Here is an 18060-nt window from a genome sequence, read left to right as displayed (position 1 = left end):
TCTAATTTGCCCTCTCCTTTTGTAAATGCATTACTTCTTGTTCTGCATACTTTTCAGTCTTTATGTTCTCCTCATATATGTTGTTTCTATATTAGTGAAATCTGCAGTGTGTTGGCTACTTGTGGCTCTTGAGATTTTTGGGGATGGGAGTTGAGCAAAGCTAAAGAATACTAACGAACCTTTTTTTTTTTAACCATATGCAGTTCCCTTCTCAAAGGTTTCTTTCTTAAAATAATGTGGCAAGATTATTCAATAACTGACTCACTTTCTACTGGTGTAAACATACTTATTTCCCTTTTACTTTTCCTTCCTTGGAGTGCTCCGTTGCTCCCCCCTTGGATGCACAGTCAATAGGTAACATTATCCATGAGTTAAAATGAGAAACGTTTTTACAGAACTTAGTGTAAGTATTCCTGCTGGACTAGTCTCAAACATAATTTGAGGAATGATTGAACAGAAGTTGATAAAACATTGTATTTAAAGAAAAATCAGTATGTTTATATTTCCTGGAACTTATGATTTGGACAATCATCAGTTCACAGGTTGTCTAGCAACAGGATTCCTCTTCCAAAAACTAGTTCAGATGTTCCATGGTTATATTCCTTACAGTTTATTTAAAAATAATCCACCTGCCTCATGATAGAACATTAACCAAACTTGTGGATTGAGAATAAAAATTTCAAAATTGAAAATTCATAAGCAATTAGTACGTATTTAGAATGGAAAGATGACATACTCCATTCCCTGCTGCCATAACAAGGTATGGTTCAGCTGGTGAACAAGCAAGGAAAAGGGGAGCTGACACAGATGGCAGTGTGTGGAGAAGGTATGTTATGGAGCAGCCAGAAGAATGTCTATTTTTCTCTTTCCTCCCATGGGAGCATAAGAATTATCTTGAATAATTCACTGGCAAGTCACAGAAAATGGTGTGATCCAGAGCATTTGCTGTGTGAGGCTTACAAAAGTTATAAATTCAATTCCCTTTCTTAATCAGGCATTGGAATGGGCTGCCCAGAGAGGTGGTGGATTCACTGTCCCTGGAGATTTTTAAACGCAGATTGGACGTGGCACTGAGTGCCATGATCTAGTAAATGGACTGGATTTGGACCAATGGTTGGACTCGATGATCTCGGAGGTCTTTTCCAACCCAATCGATTCTATGATTCTATGATTCTTCTAAGGATTTGTATGTTCCATGGGACCAGTCTGATGTGACACTTGTTGGAACTGGGTGGGTTTGTTTGTGATTTTGGGCTAAGTGGAGAATAGTTAGAAGTTCTTGTAGTTTGCATAAATGATAGTTTACATGTAAGAAAGAAGTCAAAATTTTCACTTTTCCGAATGCGTGATGAGGTTCCTGTCTTTTTCCTTAAAATACTATGGCAGAGTGAGTTCCTGCTGTATGTTACTATGTCTTCATTTTCTCTTTCTTCTCTTCCACTGGTAGAGTAGCCTAAAAAAGGCTTTACTTACGCACCTTTTAACGTTACCCAAATATTCATGAGGTTAATCAGGGATTAACACAATTTTTGCTCTGTTTCTTCAATTGCAAGTGACTACTACAACCTAAAGATTATAACCTGTTAGAACCCCAAGGCTCTTACAACTTCAGATGGCTGGGCTGGCCTGCACTGTGCGGACTGCAATGGCTGGGGATGTGCAATGTGTGTATAATGAGAAGATGCTCCGTGGACTGCGTGGCCCGTAGCGTTACGCAGCCACACGAAAGCGGGTTCCTCTCGGCCCTGAATCTGCGATCCCGTTTGCAGTTCTCTAATTGCCACCAGCAGAAGACAGGAGTAATGTCAGGGGTTTTTTTTTATGGCTCGTTGCTCGTTGCCTAGCAGCGTTGATCAACAAAAGTACAACCTTTTCTTTTCCTGTAACCTCGGTGAACCCAGGCTTGGACAGAGATCACCAGCAGGGAACAAGGGGTTCTGAAGTCGTGTGAAACTGTTGCTCGGTGTCTGTTAGCAGTGTCTGAGGGAAACCGTCTCTTCTTGACCTCTTTGTTACCTTTGCCCTCTGGTCTTCCTTCTCTCTCTCATCAAATCTTAGAATAAAGCAGGCACCATCCTAGGAAGATGTGGAGGATGAGAAGTTTAGAGACAAGTCAACCATGCTAAGGTGTATCCTGCTGTTTTTCGGGAAAAAGAGCTGAGCCGATTCTCAGACCGTGGTGTCAGACCCTCCTCTCATGGAAGGAGAAACAGACTTCGGCCGTCACAGTAAGGTTTATTCTTATTTAGAGAAGCTTTCCAAGTATTTTAGGGTAGGGAAAATAATCCATAGAGGAAAAGGAAATTAGGGTGCTAAGAATTTCCTGGTTTACATCTTTTAGAAGGGATTTCACAAGCTGAACTAGGAGGGTTATTGAATGTGTTTGAAAATGATTAGGGATCTGCACCGAATGTGTGGTTTTTGTCTGATCAAATCTGGCAGAGCCTGTAAAATAAGTGCAAAGAGTAAGTTGCTTGTTTCACCTTAATTCCAAACTGTATATTGTTAGTCTAACTGAACTAAGAGGAATGACTTTTCACACCCTTGCTTGCTGAACAGAGCAAACTGTTCACCAAAACAGGATTTCTTTATTTTGAGCTGTGAATATGATTTGTCTGTCTTCACTGAACAGCAGCTGCTAATATTTGATATCTGCAGGACTCAAAACAAGTAACTGAAGCCATGTTCTTAACTTCTGATTTACAGAAGTAGGGAACATAGGACAAGAGCTACAGATCAAAAACAGTTTCAGTAAAAGTAAAAAAACCCTTTTTGTTGTTTTTAAGTGCTGTGATGTAGCACTTATAACCTGACTGGTTCTTTCTGCATGCAGTGGAAATAGAACCTGAGCAGATTTGAAAATGAATGTTTCAAACTGTAAGTAAATTCAAATACTGTTATCCTTTGGTTTTCCTTTTCACTATCTGTTAGAATGTGGCATTCTCTTATAAGTGAAAAAGTCTTTACTGTGGGACTCTTTGGTGCTGTCATTTCCACATCTGCAACAACTGGGCAGACCATGTCCGCTGTACAGCACTAGGACAACTTAAAAGCCACTGAATGCTTTATTTCTGTACCGAGACTATTTTGGTATTTGGATTATTATTCGAGTTATTTTGAACTATCATGTGTTGAAAGTCCTGGTTTCATGTCTTGCAAAATGCACGTGGCTTTCAGTTTAGCTGGAAGACGCTGCTCCACACACCCATTTCCACCCCACTCAATTCCTTGCTGTGCACTTTCTTATATTAGAAATGCTACTGACCCTCCACACCCCAAGGTCAGGAAAGGTCAGCATTTGAGCCCGTGCCTTACACATGATTGAATAAGGGTCCTGGAACACAGGCTGTGGCTGAGTTTTGTCCCATTAGATGAGTCAGTTTTCCATTTTTGGGGTGGTAAATTTCATATGCAATGAAACAGGAAATTTCAGAGGGAAAACGGGGTCATTAAAATAATCCTGTTCGGCCCACTACCAGTTCTTTCATCTTAGAAAACATTGCTGTGGAGACACGCACAGATCCTGTGCATTAGTCTGGTCTGGATAGCTATCATCTAACGTTTCTGAACATTTGAATCTGAAGTGCAAAGACATTTCTGAGGGACAGTTTGAATGCTTTTGGTTTCATAATTTTTCTTTTTTCTCTCTTGGTTCCTCTTAGAGATTAAGGCTGGGCTAAGGGGATCCTCAGGCTAGTGTGGCATTTCCTCATATAGACTGCATGACAAAATCACCCCATAAGAAGAGATTTTTATGAGAAAGGCTTGTATAAATTATGAAGAAAAAGAATTTTGCATTGAAAACCTGAAACAGATATTTAAATATTGCGCAAGCTGGATAGAATTAAGGATAGTCTTGGTTTTTAGTTTCCAAATCTAAAAGCCATAACATTTTCTCTCCTCCTGTGCCTAAATCTAGAGTGTTAATAATAAACCACTTTGTTTGTGCTCTGAGACGTTGCCAAAGAGAGAAGCAAATTGCTACCGGTGCCACAGATAAATCCTGTTATTCTGAAAATTATTCCTCAGCCAGCTTCTGGGTAACTTAATTTTCTAGATGGTTCTTGATGAAGCAGTGGTGGAATCAATTGCTCAGAGCTTTTTGCTGTGACGGCAGCGGTGTGAGGGCAGCGAGTGTGACCGGGAGCCCGGCTGGGAGGAGCCGCATTCCCGTGCCTGGATCTCAGCCGCAGTCCATAGGGCTCAGCCCATAGGTCCCCTCAGCAGTACCTGTAGAGAGCCCTTAGATGGTGCTGTATAGCAGCGCTCGGCCCTTCGCCGCGGTACCTCCGCTGCCTCCAGGATGCCGGTGCCCCGCCTCAAGGCGGGCTGGAATGCGCTGGTAAAAGGCCTCCTTGGCCTTTCATCCCGCGCTGATCTCGGGCCATGGATGGAATTTCAACTTTTTTCGATGAAGTACGTGAGTTTAAAAAAAAAAAAAAAATCCAAGATGTTGCAAGAATAAGTTTTAGCAGCAAAAGTGGCCATCAGGACCTCTGTGTTCACATCAAGGTGTTCCTCTCAGTCAGAGCTTTCTGCCCAGGAGAGGGAATGCCCCTTTTGTTTCCTAACATTTATACTCAACCACTAAGAAATGCGTTTTCCTGCCCTTTGTTTTCTGTATATCCATGTATCCATAGTCCAGGTCTAAAATTTTGCCATAGTTCAGTCTGAAGAACCTGAAAAAGCTGTCTCTGAGCACTGCTAATTAGGATCAATAAAGGAAATCTGTCAGTAGAGACATATGAAATATTAAAATCAAACATAGATTTCAATAACTGCAATAATTTAATTCTTATAAAACTTGAATCATGCCATGCTTGGACACCCATGTCAAATATATTACTATCTGTCTCTAAAACAAAGTGCTTTTTAAATAATAATTAAGGAGTTTTTGAGGGCATGTGAGGATCATCGTGATGGAAGAATAGTGTTCACCCTGGGAACTTCTTCACATAAATATGGGTGCAGTGTTGTGGCTTTCAGGTTAAGTCTTTCCATGCTGGGAAACTCACTTTATTTCTGAAGAATTAGGGATGCAGATTTAGGAATTTGAGTTGTGCTGTCAATTACAAAGGACTGGAGGAATGGAATTTCCTCCAGCAGGATGGGTTTCAAACCACAAAGTAAATTTTATTTGGAAGCCGTTGGTGAAATTATTAAAGAGAGTTATTAGACAACTCTCAAATACTCTTGGTATTTAGACTTTTCTTTTGTAGTGAGGCAGGAGAGAACTGAGATGTTGAAAACAAATTGATCTCTGCCCCTCAGAAAAGACTTATGTGATTGGTTTATTCTAAGTTGGGAATATAGCCTTCCTATAGTTTTACTGTGTGCTTATGCACGTTCCTGTAATTTGTAAATGTTTCCCACCTGTTACTGCAATTTGAGGGGTTCAAGCCTGGGAATATTCTGGCAAAGCAAATGAAATATGCATATGAAATAATTCATGTTTTCAGAATGACTTCATTTAGTCATGACTTTTATTTACTTAGAGAGAGAGAGAGAAAGAGCTGGTGTTGTTACAATCTCTGCTCTATTTTTTTAATCTCTAACTTCCTATAACCCAACTTTTATTTTTTTGACATTTGAAATGTCCCAGTCTGCATCAACTGAGTATCCACTGTGTGTTCCACTTGTCCCAGTAATTCTCATCCTATGGTCTCTGTATGCTGTTATTTTAGGTGTATCCTTTGCCATTATGTGGATTGTTAACATTACCCTGAATTCTGCTGCCGTGGAGGTGTCAACAAGTACTGAGATTTTCTTTCTTGTGTGTTGAGAAACTCTGTAGCTGAAATCACTGTGACAAGTTAAATGTTACTTGGTGGTGACTTGTAGCCTAAAGCTGGTGGCTGTAAGTTCTCACCTGTGAAAGAGGAATCTTGTAGCTCTGCACAGTATGTTCTTCCAGCTGCAGCTGAATTTCTATTGTGTTAAAATCCTTAAGCAGCTGTAGCAACGTGTCACGCTGATCTGGCATTTTGCATCCTCAGAGCTCTGCTCAAATATTTGAACTGAGTAAGGCAGTCCACTGAACTCAGAGGTAGGTGAGTGTCACAACAACTGTACAGAAAAAGAAACAGCACCTGGGAGGTTAAAGCAACTTTTCCTCATCATGCAGCAAGTCAATGGTGGGGCTGGAATTACAGCCCAGGAGGTTCCCGGCTCATGCTACACCATGCTGTGGAGAAAGGTCATTTCCCAAAATAGTACAGAAGGTTTGTTATTGATAATAGGGTAACAAAGGGCTCTAGATGTATTAATAGGTCACTGTGTACTGCCCTTAATAATACATAATTTAGCAACCTTGCAAAACGGGCTACATCATATTTTTCTGCAGCAATATCACTTTCACAGTAAGTTTTGTCTACTACACTCCGGAGAGGTATTTTTGTTTTGGCTCTTCTAACACAGCTTTATTTAAAGTAAATAGGGACATTTACAAAGTAGGCATAAATAGCCTCCCGATTAGCAGCCACATTAAGCTGCACATTCAGCTCCCCTTTCAGGTCAGCACAGCTCCTCTGCCTGCCCAAGGAGAATACGGAGGTGATGGAGGATTTTGGTGGCAACATTGTCCCTGTGTTGTGTGAGACACAGGCAGCGCTGTCATACCTGGGCACTGCAGGAGCTGAGGTGCAAGCACGGGAGCCCACAGAGCTGCCAGATTTGGTGATGGTCTTAGGCCTTCCAGGGAGGAAGGCAAACCCAGTCCCCACCCAGTGGGACAGGGTAGAGGATGCTGAATACTTGTGAAGGGGTTTTCATTGAGATTTGGTCCCAGCCATTCCTCAAGTGACCTTGGGGATAGGATATTTGGTAGTTATTGTTGGATCTTGTAAATTTTTATCTTAATCTGCTTGTTATAAAATGCTCTTGATCCCCTTTGAACTTTATTACTTCAGCAATGTACATACTGAAGATTTCTGTTTCTTCTCAAAATGAATTATTTGAACTGCTAGGTTATTCAGCAAATTCAAAAGTAGTAAGTATAAACAAATTTATTTTTTTACCGAGCACCTGGATCTGCATCTACAATTGAGAGAGGAACAAAATGGTATTTTGTCTTAGCCAAATCTGAAGAATTGCAGTGAATAATGGTGAAAAGAACAACATTCACAAAGCAAATAGGTATCAAATCAATGTACTCAGCCCCGTTTTGGTTTGAGTTCGGGTGGAGTAAGTGTTTCCAAACAGGTAAATACAAGGGGAAGAAAAGGTGGAAAACAAAATATGTAAGGAAAGTAAAGAAGCAGAGCACGTGTAAGATACAGAAATGGCAAGGGTGCTGTTCTCTCCTCTTTGTTTCTGTGGATATATGTATTTGAATTAAGGAAACAATGGGAGCTTTATGTGCTGCATTTGCTTTTTAATGCATGTTGGTTGAAGTAATCGGATCTGTTGTTGTGGGCATGGGAATGCCAGCTTGGCTCTTATGGTCACTGACTTGTGAACATGACCTTCTGGAGGTCAAAACACTGGAGAGTTTGCTCTGTTTGATTCTCAGAAGTGCAGTCATAATAATTATTGCTTTGAAAAAACAATGTAGATGTTCCCTATCTAGTTTGTTATTGGTACTGAATTGTGGGATGGTTTTTGTGGTTTTGTTGTTGGTGGTGGTTTTTGTTTGGTTTTTTTTTTTACTAATTAATCTGTTTAACTATTTTCTAGTGGACTCAGAGTTTTTGAGGTTTGTTTTTTGTTGTTTTTGTTTGTTTGTTTGTTTTGTTTTGTTTTGTTTTGTTTTGTTTTTTTAAACCACAGTTGAGTTTTCATGAACAAAGTTGACTGATCAGAGATTGAATTGTAAATGTTATTGTTTGGTGCTTGATCAGACATCCTGTGATCATTTTTCCTAATGATCAAGTCAGCCAGATATAGTCAAACAGTCCCACATAGGAAAAACTGTACTTTCAAGGAGAGAGAGAGAGAAAAAAGTCTCTTGTGATTGATGCCAAATAATTCATGGCAAATGTTGATGGCTCCATAATTTCAGCATTGAGTACTGAGTACATCTGCCTCCCTTACTAGGGGACTCTAGAGAGACCTGACTAAAACATCCTATAAAAGAAGAGACAAATGATCCCTTTAGAGAGAGAGAGAGTCAGTTCATGCTCCTGGGCAGTGCAAAGCTTGAGTTCTTTTGGCAGAAAGGGAGGTTTCAAGGTCTGTGTGGTTTGTATTTTCTGGCATCAGATGACTTTGTGGTGCCTCTTTTTATGAATCCTGTCCAAGAGTTAGGGAAATAGCTGTCAGTCCTCAGCTTTCCTCATCTGTCAAAACGTATAGTATTTTAACACCAAGCATGACATTAAACAACCCATAGATTTTGTGGTCCCTCACCCAGTCTTCTGGACTTAAAGCAAAGCAATCACAGCATGGGTGATTAGATTGCCTACTGTGTAAACTTTATGTTCCTGGATAGTTTACATGGGGGTAGTTGTACTTCCTCAGAAATTCTTTATTTCTCTCTAAAACCTCACCAAGATACAACTATCATGTTGCCTCTATCAAAGATTCAGTTTGAGCTGATTTGAATGTGTGGGGTTTTTTTCCCAGTCTTGGTGAATAGCATTCTTGCCCCACACTGCTCCTCAAAATGCTGCTCACATTACCAGCTGAAATCTGCATCTGCTATAGGGCTGTTTGGGATCTGTGGGTTGGCTTACTCTGTCTAGGTAGTGGTGATGTTTTTCTGGAGTTAGGAGAGTTCAGACCTCCTTAAAACTGGACTTCTACTTACAACAGATTTGAGTATTTTTATGTCTTGCCAGAGAGCCTTATTTTTTTCCTGCTGCTCTGTGGCTTGATCAGGGCAAGCAGCACACTGTATATCTGCCTGCACTTGTTTGGCATTGATGTGGTGCCCTGTGTGTTATCCTCAGATTTACAGCGAAGGTAAAAAGAACAACCACTTGTTACCATCTTTTTTTTACCCTCCTCGATATGTGAAACTGCTCCATGGTCCTTCAGAAGCATATTGGGCTACTCAGAACCAGGGAGAATGTGCTAAACAAAATGGTGAGCAGAATTCTAAATTGATTGTCTCTGGTCCAATTCCTTCGAGGTTCTGCACTTCTGATTTGTTTTTGACAAGGGCTTTTTCACTGCTTTGCGATCGGCAAGAACTACTGGGGATATAAAATGTTTTGTAGCTGGAGAAGATACAGGGCTGGAAAAATTAGGAGTCGCAGCTGTTGTGTGAATAACTTTATGGACATAACTGTTTTTCAAGAGGCTTGTTTGTGGTTAAGTAGTTCAAGGCATTGCGCTTAGTCAGCAAACCTGTTTTCTGTAGCCCAAAATAGATTTAAATCCATTTGGACCCTTTCCGCTCCCCCCCACCTCCCTGGGTTTTTTTTCCTTGATATCTTTTGTTTACATGGTTTGACCTTGCTAAAACTATCCATCCCTCAAGACTTCCTTTTGCTCATACTTTAAGATTCTCATGAAGGTGTATCTCTACAATCTTTTTGACAGTGAATTGTTCCCCTTTTCCTTCCTTCTGTCTGTAGATGGAAAGTTGTTAGAGCTGGTTTGAAATCCATGCTACTTTTAATTACTAAGGGCAAAGTCCCACTTTTGCAAAGCTCTTCTCTTTCATTTCCTTCCCCTCAGTATCTTTGCATCACTGTCTTCTGGCTTCTGCCTGAGAGGGCAGGCTGCAGTCCTGGCAGTGAGAGGCACCTGACAGGTGCAGTCCTCTTCACCACTGGTAGATAAGGGAAGGTGCATTTTTCAGCTGCAGTCAGAAAAGGATCCACACTATAATCCTGAGTGTTTCTCTTCAAAAGAAGGTGAACTTCTATCGTGCATCTGACTGGCTGATGCTACAGTATGCAGTCTTTATTTATAGATGTGTGTAAATAAAAATAAATCTTCCTCTGCAGACTGCCAAATTGTATTTCCCAAAAGCTGAAGAAGCTGCAGTCCATTAGATCTGGAGGTGATGACTGAGCCCAAGTCTCTAGAAAAGAGCACCTTTTGTTCAGAAAGATTTTTTTTTAATTTGGCTGCTGACATGGGTTGTCTGCTGTTTCTTCCTGCAAGAAAGAAAGAAAATAGTTTTTATTTTTAATGTGTTAAAAAAGTCACCATACCGTGGTATTTAGTGTGCTTGCATTAATTCATGTTTTGAGTTAAAGAAATCATGTATAGTTGAGGGTGTATATGCTACAGTGGCAGCACAGACAAAACAAGATGTGCAGGCAGGGGATGAGGATGGATAATTACTCACAGAACGTGTTCATCTTCTGACATTATTTCTTCATATATATACTTCTGACATCTGCAAGGAGGAGGGTAGATCACTGGAAGCAGGCGCCCTGAGCAGTTGGTGTGGCTGTCTGCTGTTCGCCTTTCCAGGATGTGGGTTTGAATTACAGTGCACTCTTTGATCATTATCAGGAAAAAAGAACCATATTTGGAACTGGAAGTACCTTGAGGTTAACTTCCATGCCTTATAAATTAAGAAAAAACACTTCCTTTACTTCAGGGCCAACCTGTGAGACATGGAGGATGCAATACCTGTTTCCTAGTTAAGCTGCATTATTCTATTTTCTGACGCCGCTCATGTCCAAAACAACTTGCAGGCTCTGTCAGGGCACAGCCACATTGAGCTTGCTGGTGAGAAAGGGTTGGTTTCAGACCCTCCTGCAGGTCTTTGATTAGAATCTCCTAGGGAGTTTTATTGCCAATCTCAGGTCCTCCCTTTAATGAGCCAAAGACTGGATGGCCTCCAGCACACGCTTGATTGTCCATTAGTAAGAGAAACTGCTAATTACCAAGAAAGCCTCAAGATGTATGGGTGTGGGCAGATGCTGGTGTGTGGACAGGCTGCTGCCTTATCTTGGACTGTCTCTGCCCAGTGTCCCAGACTGCCTGCTGGAGTTGAAAAGGGTGAGACTTTCTTCCTCTGCTTAGCAGCAGTCTGGCCTGTGTCTGTGGGTAGGAGGTTTCCCACCTTCCCAGGAGATCTTTCAAAGACCTTTGAAAGAGGTGGCAGGGAATCTTTCCTTGAGGGTAACTTTCTTCATTGGTTGTCCTGTTTATTGCCAAGAAGGAAGAGTAAACAAGGCAAGTTGAATGCTTCCTCGGGATGCTATAAGATTTCAGATTTCACTTGACTAACAATATTATTTGTGCTATTGGATGTTGCAGGTGCTTTTCCCCCTTTTTTTTTTTTTTTTTTTGTTAACAGGAAAGAAGTCTTCAGAAAGTCCCCCTCAGAAAGCCTGTGATGAGAAGATGTGAGGGACTTGGCAGTCTTACTGGGGAAGCAAGATAATTGATCTGAGTTTGTTAGGACATTGCAACTTGTTACAAGTGAGAAACTGGACACACCCACAGAAAGAATAGAGCAAGAGGAGACAAGGTATGTGCACTTCTGCTGGGGTGGAAGTTCTCTGGCTTTCAGTGTTTGCACAGTAAATTCAATGTCAACATAGATACAGACAGGAGATCTCAGAGGAATTAGAGGTAAATAGCCTTTCTTTTTGAGGTTTCTACAAAGAGCTGCAGAGCTAAGGGATTTCTTTTGAGTTTTTGACCTGTCATGAATTGGCAGATGACTTGGGAGGAGGTAGTCCCTGGTCATTTGGCAGTGCCAAGAGCAAGCTTTGAACCGTGCAGGCCTAGGGCAGCTAGGAAACATTCCCACTGGATACTTCAGAGTCCTGGCCTTTCCTTGGCTGCCAGTGACAGTTTTAGGTGATCTTTATTTTCATTTGGTCATTAAAAGTTAGGCGTCTTTGTTTCTCTCTTAGACTAGCCCAGGAAACTAAAAAAGTTAAATGGGAAACATTTTCTGAACTGTACAGCAACATACCCCACCTGTTCTGTTTTGACTCTCTAAATGTGGAGGATTCTTGAAGTATCTGCCACCAAATGAGAGCTTGGATCTTGACAAGTTATTGATTAGGTGACAAAAAACTAATGACAACACTTATGTGACTTGTGCTGCCAATTGGAAATATAAAAGTTGAGGAACTGGCTTGTTACAGTGACAGAATCAAAAATCCTGATGGAAAATGTCCAGTTTCTACAGATTGCTCAAGAAAAACTCTCTGTGTACAGGAATTTGGGAACCAAATCCAAGGGCAGTCGGTTAAAAGATGGGCAGTAGTGCTTATTGTCAGGAGCCACAACCGAGGAAATTCCTGTGTCTTTTAAAGCTTGTCTGTGACAGCAAAACATTCTACTGGAAGAAACCTCTGAGAAATCCCAATTTATGGATTTTATTTATTTTTTTTTAAATTATTCTTTCTCCTGAAGTTTAGTCAGTAGCATTTACCCTGAGAACAGGATACTGGTTGGAATTGAGAAATGAATGGGTTCATCTAGCAGGGTCAACCCTTTTACCAGTCGTGGAGGTGAACTGTGAGCAGAATGAGCTTTTCATGTAAGTGGAGAGGGCCAGAGGAGGATGACAGTGATGTTCACAAGTATGGAGTGGCCTCTCCATACTTGTGGTGAGAGCAAACGGAGTGGGACCATCCGGCTCAAGGCACCCATAAAATAGCTTGGGGAAGGCTAATCAGGAGCTGTGTTTGCAGCGCAAGCAGTGTGGGGTAATTTCGTGTATGACTGCAGCAAACAAAGTACTTCTTACATACTGGGGTTACGTGTAACTTGTGGAACAACAAGGTGCTGAAGATATGAGTAGTTTTAAAGAAAAGACCAGAGTTGGTGACAACAACTCAGTCCTCCCTCTGTGTCATAAAGTACTTACGTCTCGTGCAGTCTCGTTAGGGATATGTCAGATGTGATTACTATGGCAGCAGCAAAGGGACCTTAATTAACCAAATAGCTCTTAGAAGAAAACATGATTGGATGCTTTTATCCCTATTTAATTCCTTGTTACACAAGTTGAACTGAGCACACGGGTCGGCTCACTGTCGTAAAGCAGAGCTGCTGCAACCAAGTTAAAGCAGGTACTTGGAAGAGCTTTAGACGGTAGGTACACACGTGTAGATGTGTACAATAAACTTTTGCAGGGCATGTGGCATTGCTTTCCTGTTAAAATTGGATGTGAATTAAAATTTAATATGCAGTTATTAGCTTTAATAGACTATCCACAGGAAAGTAACAACGTGACGACGGGGAAGACCATCAGCCTGGTTGAATAGGGAGCTTTTACTGGAACTTGGGGAGGGAAAAAAAAGAATTTATGACCTTTGGAAGATGGGGCAGACAACTCAGAAAAGGGTACAAGGGTGTTGTTAAGTCACGTAGAGAGAAAATTAGAAAGGTGAAAGCTCAGCTAGAACTCAATCTGGCCACTGCTGTGAAATATAATAAAAAATGTTTTTATAAATACGTTAACAACAAAAGGAGATCCAAGGAAAATCTCCATCCTTTATTGGATGTGGAGGGGAACATTGTAACCAAGAATGAGGAAAATGCTGAGGTACTTTATGCCTTCTTTGCCTGAGTCCTCAACAGAAAGACTGGTTATCCCCAGGGCAGCCACCCCCTGAGTTGGTAGAGAGGGATGGGGAGCAGAATAGACCCCCTGCAATCCAGGAGGGGGGTCTTAAGACATTCCAGTCTTAGATTTAGTTACCTGCTGTGCCACTTAGACACTCACAGGTCTACAGGACCAGATGGGATTCATCCAGGGGTTCTGAGGGAGCTGGTGGAAGAGCTAACCAAGCTACTCTCACTGCAGGAAAGATACTGAGGTGCTGGAGCGTGTCCAGAGAAGGGCAATGGGACTGGGAAAGGGTCTGCAGGGTAAGTCCTATGAGGAGCAGCTGAGGGAGCTGAGGTTGTTTAGTTTGGAGAAAAGGAGGTCAGGGGAGCCGTTATTGCTCTCTACAACTACCTGAAAGGTAGTTCCATCTCTGGAAGTGTTCAAGAAACGACTGGAGATGGCACTTATTGCTATGGTTTAGTTGATGTGGTGGTGTTTGGTTGATGGTTAGACTTGATCTTGGAGGTCTTTTCCAACCTTAATGATTCTATGAAATACATTTATCCGTAAAATGTGATGCCCCAATTTTGGGAAGTGTTTAAATGCCCCCTTGATTATATTTTCCTGGTTTGAGTGGCCAGAGGACTGAACTTCCTGACTCTATCTTAGAGAAATCTGTCACTTTGAGTAAGAATAAAACTTGACTGGTAAAAATGCAATCTTAGCACAGTATCACCATTTAACTGGATCTTATTTATTTTTAATTGAAATGTCAACTTAAAAGATGCAGTGCATATTTTTAAATCACATTGACATTATATTTAGATTTTTTCATTAAGTTCTAGGTACGCAGTCCCATTAAAAGTAGGTAGCTATAAGTATAAAAACATGAAGTCTTAATGCTCCCTTACTAAATATTAAGGGTGCAAATGGGCATTGCTCTGGTAACACCTGTGAATAGAGCTATTCTGGTACATTTTAAAAGTGTCACTGGAATGAGTGACAGCCACCAATGTATGCATATTATTTCAGAATCATACCGATGAAAGGAGCTCTCCTGCAACTTTACTTATAGTCTCATACCATTTAAATTTTTTCACAGTTTCAGGAAGAAAAGATTATGTGATTTTATTGCTAAAACAACTACTGCTTCTAACTGTGATGGAATGCAATTGTACACTGTGTACTGAAAGTCTAGATATCAGAAAAGTTTTGATCCCTGCACTCAAGGAGTACAAGACATGTATAGTTTGTCATAATTTATTTTGCTGGTTCTATCAAGAAATTCTGCATTATACTCCTCACAGGGTTTTAGAGAAGTTAGTCCTACAAGGAAGCCAAATGACTTTTTGCTTTCTTCTCAAGGAGCACTTGCTCTCAGTCCCCAGGCAAGCTCTGTGTGCATGACACTACAGAGGGTGAGCTGTGTGGTGGTGTGGAGGTGCCTTTCCTGAGAAGGGGCTAGACCAGGCTCATGTGATTATTTGTGGCAATGCGCTTAAGGAGGCAGTGAGAGCAAACCAGGAAAACATGCTCCTATTCCTTCCTGCAGTCCTGCAATTTATGGTTCCACAGTCCTACTCAACTATGTGTGAGCACATTAGTTACAGCTTTGACCCTCCCAACTGGCTTCCTGTTAAATCTGTTAAAAAACAAATTCTTCGGTCTGGCGTGTGAATGAACATTCCAGTCTTAAATAACAGGGAAAGAATCAAGAAAGAATCTGATGGTTTTTTGACCAGCCAGAAAGTGAGGCCTATTTTTGGTTTTGGTCACTTTAGGCTGTGCTGCAAACATTGGCAGGAAGGTCTAGGGGCTCAGTGAGAGAGCATTTTTCTCTTCTTTATTTAAACAGGCACCTTCCCAGAAGAGTAACAATCCAAAGTTTACACTTCCAGTGAAATGCTGCCTGAGAAGTGCTGGATATAAAAAGGTATGTGATAGAAAGTAGAGGTCTGAAAAGTAAAGTAGAGCAGAACTAAATGCAAACAGCAGAGGATAGTACAGGAACTTGAAGTCTTTTTTCATTAGCTGGGGGTTTTGCGTGGTTTTTGTTTGGTGTTTTTTTTTCTTCAGAGTTGTGTCATATGTTGCATTTTAATCATGGTTAAGGGGAAGGGAAATGAAACAATTAAAAAAAAAAAGGCAAACCAAAACAAAGCAAAGCCACCTCCTAGCATGGAAAGCCCTCTCCCATTTTAAAGTAGGGAAATAGGCTGCAGGGGCTTCCACAGGCCACAAAAAAGATGCCAGACTATCACTTTGTGCTCTTCTGCTGCGAAATTGTTGGGGTTTTTGGGGGGTTGTTTTGTTTTCCTTTTCTTTTAAACTTAATGAAACATTTCCAGTTGGTCTGTCCCCCCCACCCCTGCTACTGCTCAACTCCAGCTCTAAGTTACCTTTTCCTTTTTTTTCTTTTCTATTTTAAATTGGTCAGTCATACATGTAAATCTGCCAGGTTGGTCAAAGACAGCTGTCGTGCACATGTGGAAGCCCAGCAGCTGCATTTCTGATGTATTGCCTGGTATCAGGCAACTGGATGGCTTCCTAGGATACATAGTGTTACATTCCCAAGGGCTGTGCAAGGAGCCCAACAGCCAAGTAGAACTCTGGTGTAACCTGTTAACTCAGCCTGGGTCTGCCAAGGCATGTGTGCCGTCTGAGTTCACCCTGACTGGCCTGATGCCAGCAATGCCCTACTCCAGCTGGAGCACTCATCCAGGGAAAGAGACAGCAGGCTGCTCCTTGCAACCCCTCACCAGCATTTTAGGGAGAAGGTTTTTAAAAGCACTTAGTGGATTTGTGTTTGGTCAAGACAAGTCGCCTTGAAGACTCTTCATGGGGCATGGGACACTAAACCCAACACCCATCCCTTTTCTGGGGGCTCCTGCTGGATGCTCAGGCCTTGGCTGCCACATGTTCAATGTTAACTGTCACTTCAGGGATTTTTTGAGTGCCTCCCTGGGAGTTACTAAAACTTTGGTGCAAAAGACGATGCCTTTTCCCTTGCAGGCGACTCGAGTGCCTCTGTGATGACACACCAATTGCTGCAGCTCCACAGACACCGTAGAGGCTGGCAGACCTCCGGGTAGGAGTGATTGCACTGGTGTTTTATTAGCTCTCAGAAAATATATAGCAGGGAAGAGGCCGAGCAGGCTCCTGCACCGTCTGCCTGAGCTCTGACCCTTCGGGCAAGAGGCGAGATTGCTTTTACAGCCAGTACTTAACCTTGCCGCTGAGACTTGTCAACAAGGAGGCCAATTAGCAGCAGATATGATGGTGGGTGATATAATGGAGATGTCTGTCTGTTAGGAGCATAACTGATGTGCTTTTAACACAATGTGTATCTTAAAACATGGCTCTGCATAAATGGTGCCATCCCCTCTACTGTAGAAAATCCCTCTACAGTGAAGCGTTACAGAAAATTGTAGGTTCATTACTTTGTTTTTTTTTTCCCTCAAAGTCCCTCTTAAGCCTTGTTCTGCTGGGCTCATGATGACTATGGCATGTGTACAATTGTAAGAAATAATTCTGCTTGAAAAACATGTCAATTTTAAGTTAATTACTTTTTGAAAACATATATGACATATTAAAAATGTACATACATTCAGAATGAAAACAGAGCACTTCTTCTTTTCCTGAAAGGATCAGTGCCACCTGAGATGTTTTCTGTAATCACATTTGTCTATTGGTATATGTATCAGAAAAGACATACTAAGGGAGAGTTAATTGATTAAAATCGTGCAGGTCTACAGGCATGTTACAGCCACCTGCTGCAAAGGACAGTGGCTCTTTATGGCACATCAGCATGTGACACTAGTACCCCTATTTGGGTGCATGTAGGGGTTTTCTGTCAGATTATGAAGCTGGAGAGGCTGATTGCAGGTGGATGGTTTATGTTTTGGTTGAGATCGGGCCTGAGCTTTTAAGCAAAAGTTTATCATAAGACTCTAGGGCTGGAGCTACAACACGACTTGCACTTAACTGCTCACTGACTACTTAGGCAGTCAGGATAATTCAGTCAGATAATTCACCCCCCTTGCAGCTTATCTTAAGTAATTCTGCTGTCTGGTTTTGGTGATTTAGAACTTAATTAAACAATTAAGCCACTTCTTCATAGAATCATAGAATGGTTTGGGTTGGAAGGGACCTTAAAGATCCAGTTCCAACCCCACTGCCGTGGGCAGGGACACCTTCCATTAGACCAGGTTGCTCAGAGCCCCATCCAGCTTGGCCTCGAACACTTCCAAGGATGGGGCATCCACAGCTGTTCTGGGCATGATTTGCATGATTGTCTTTTAGTTGCTAGGATAACTATTTATGCCTAGTGCAAAAAACTCTACATAGAGTATCACTGTATATTTTCTATTACAGATATAGTCCGAGAGGAGAGAGAGAGGCGCCTCTGGTTGACCATGACCTCCCAACCCAATGTCCAAGCTTTTCCTTCACCTACATAGTCTCCAGCAAAAAGGAGCAGTGGATTTCAACTCCCAAGCTGTTAACAGCACCATGTACAAGGTACTGATAGAGGCCCTAAAAATTAGTATCCATGCCTCAGTAGAAATAACCATTTTTCAGTTGCTTAGGCCTTAACACTGCCCTAACTGAGGGCAAGAGCACTCCACATGTATTTCATGTTT

At 41.6% G+C, this 18060-nt stretch overlaps 1 long non-coding RNA gene across 1 annotated transcript; it reads left to right on the top strand.

The window, feature by feature from the left end:
- The first annotated feature begins 1888 nt into the window (after nt 1-1888).
- LOC113987933 lies at nt 1889-17932 on the top strand. Its single transcript, XR_005567168.1, has 5 exons — nt 1889-2228; nt 11204-11377; nt 15273-15350; nt 16430-16505; nt 17792-17932. It is a non-coding gene; the product is annotated as an uncharacterized LOC113987933 (long non-coding RNA).
- Nucleotides 17933-18060: the final 128 nt, after the last annotated feature.

This window comes from Pipra filicauda, unplaced genomic scaffold (genome assembly GCF_003945595.2).
Source record: "Pipra filicauda isolate LSUMZ 115617 unplaced genomic scaffold, ASM394559v2 scaffold8_size5757611_pilon, whole genome shotgun sequence".
Taxonomy (NCBI): Eukaryota; Metazoa; Chordata; class Aves; order Passeriformes; family Pipridae; genus Pipra; species Pipra filicauda.
Note: the sequence above shows the minus strand (reverse complement) of the source record. Positions and strands in the feature narration are given on the sequence as shown.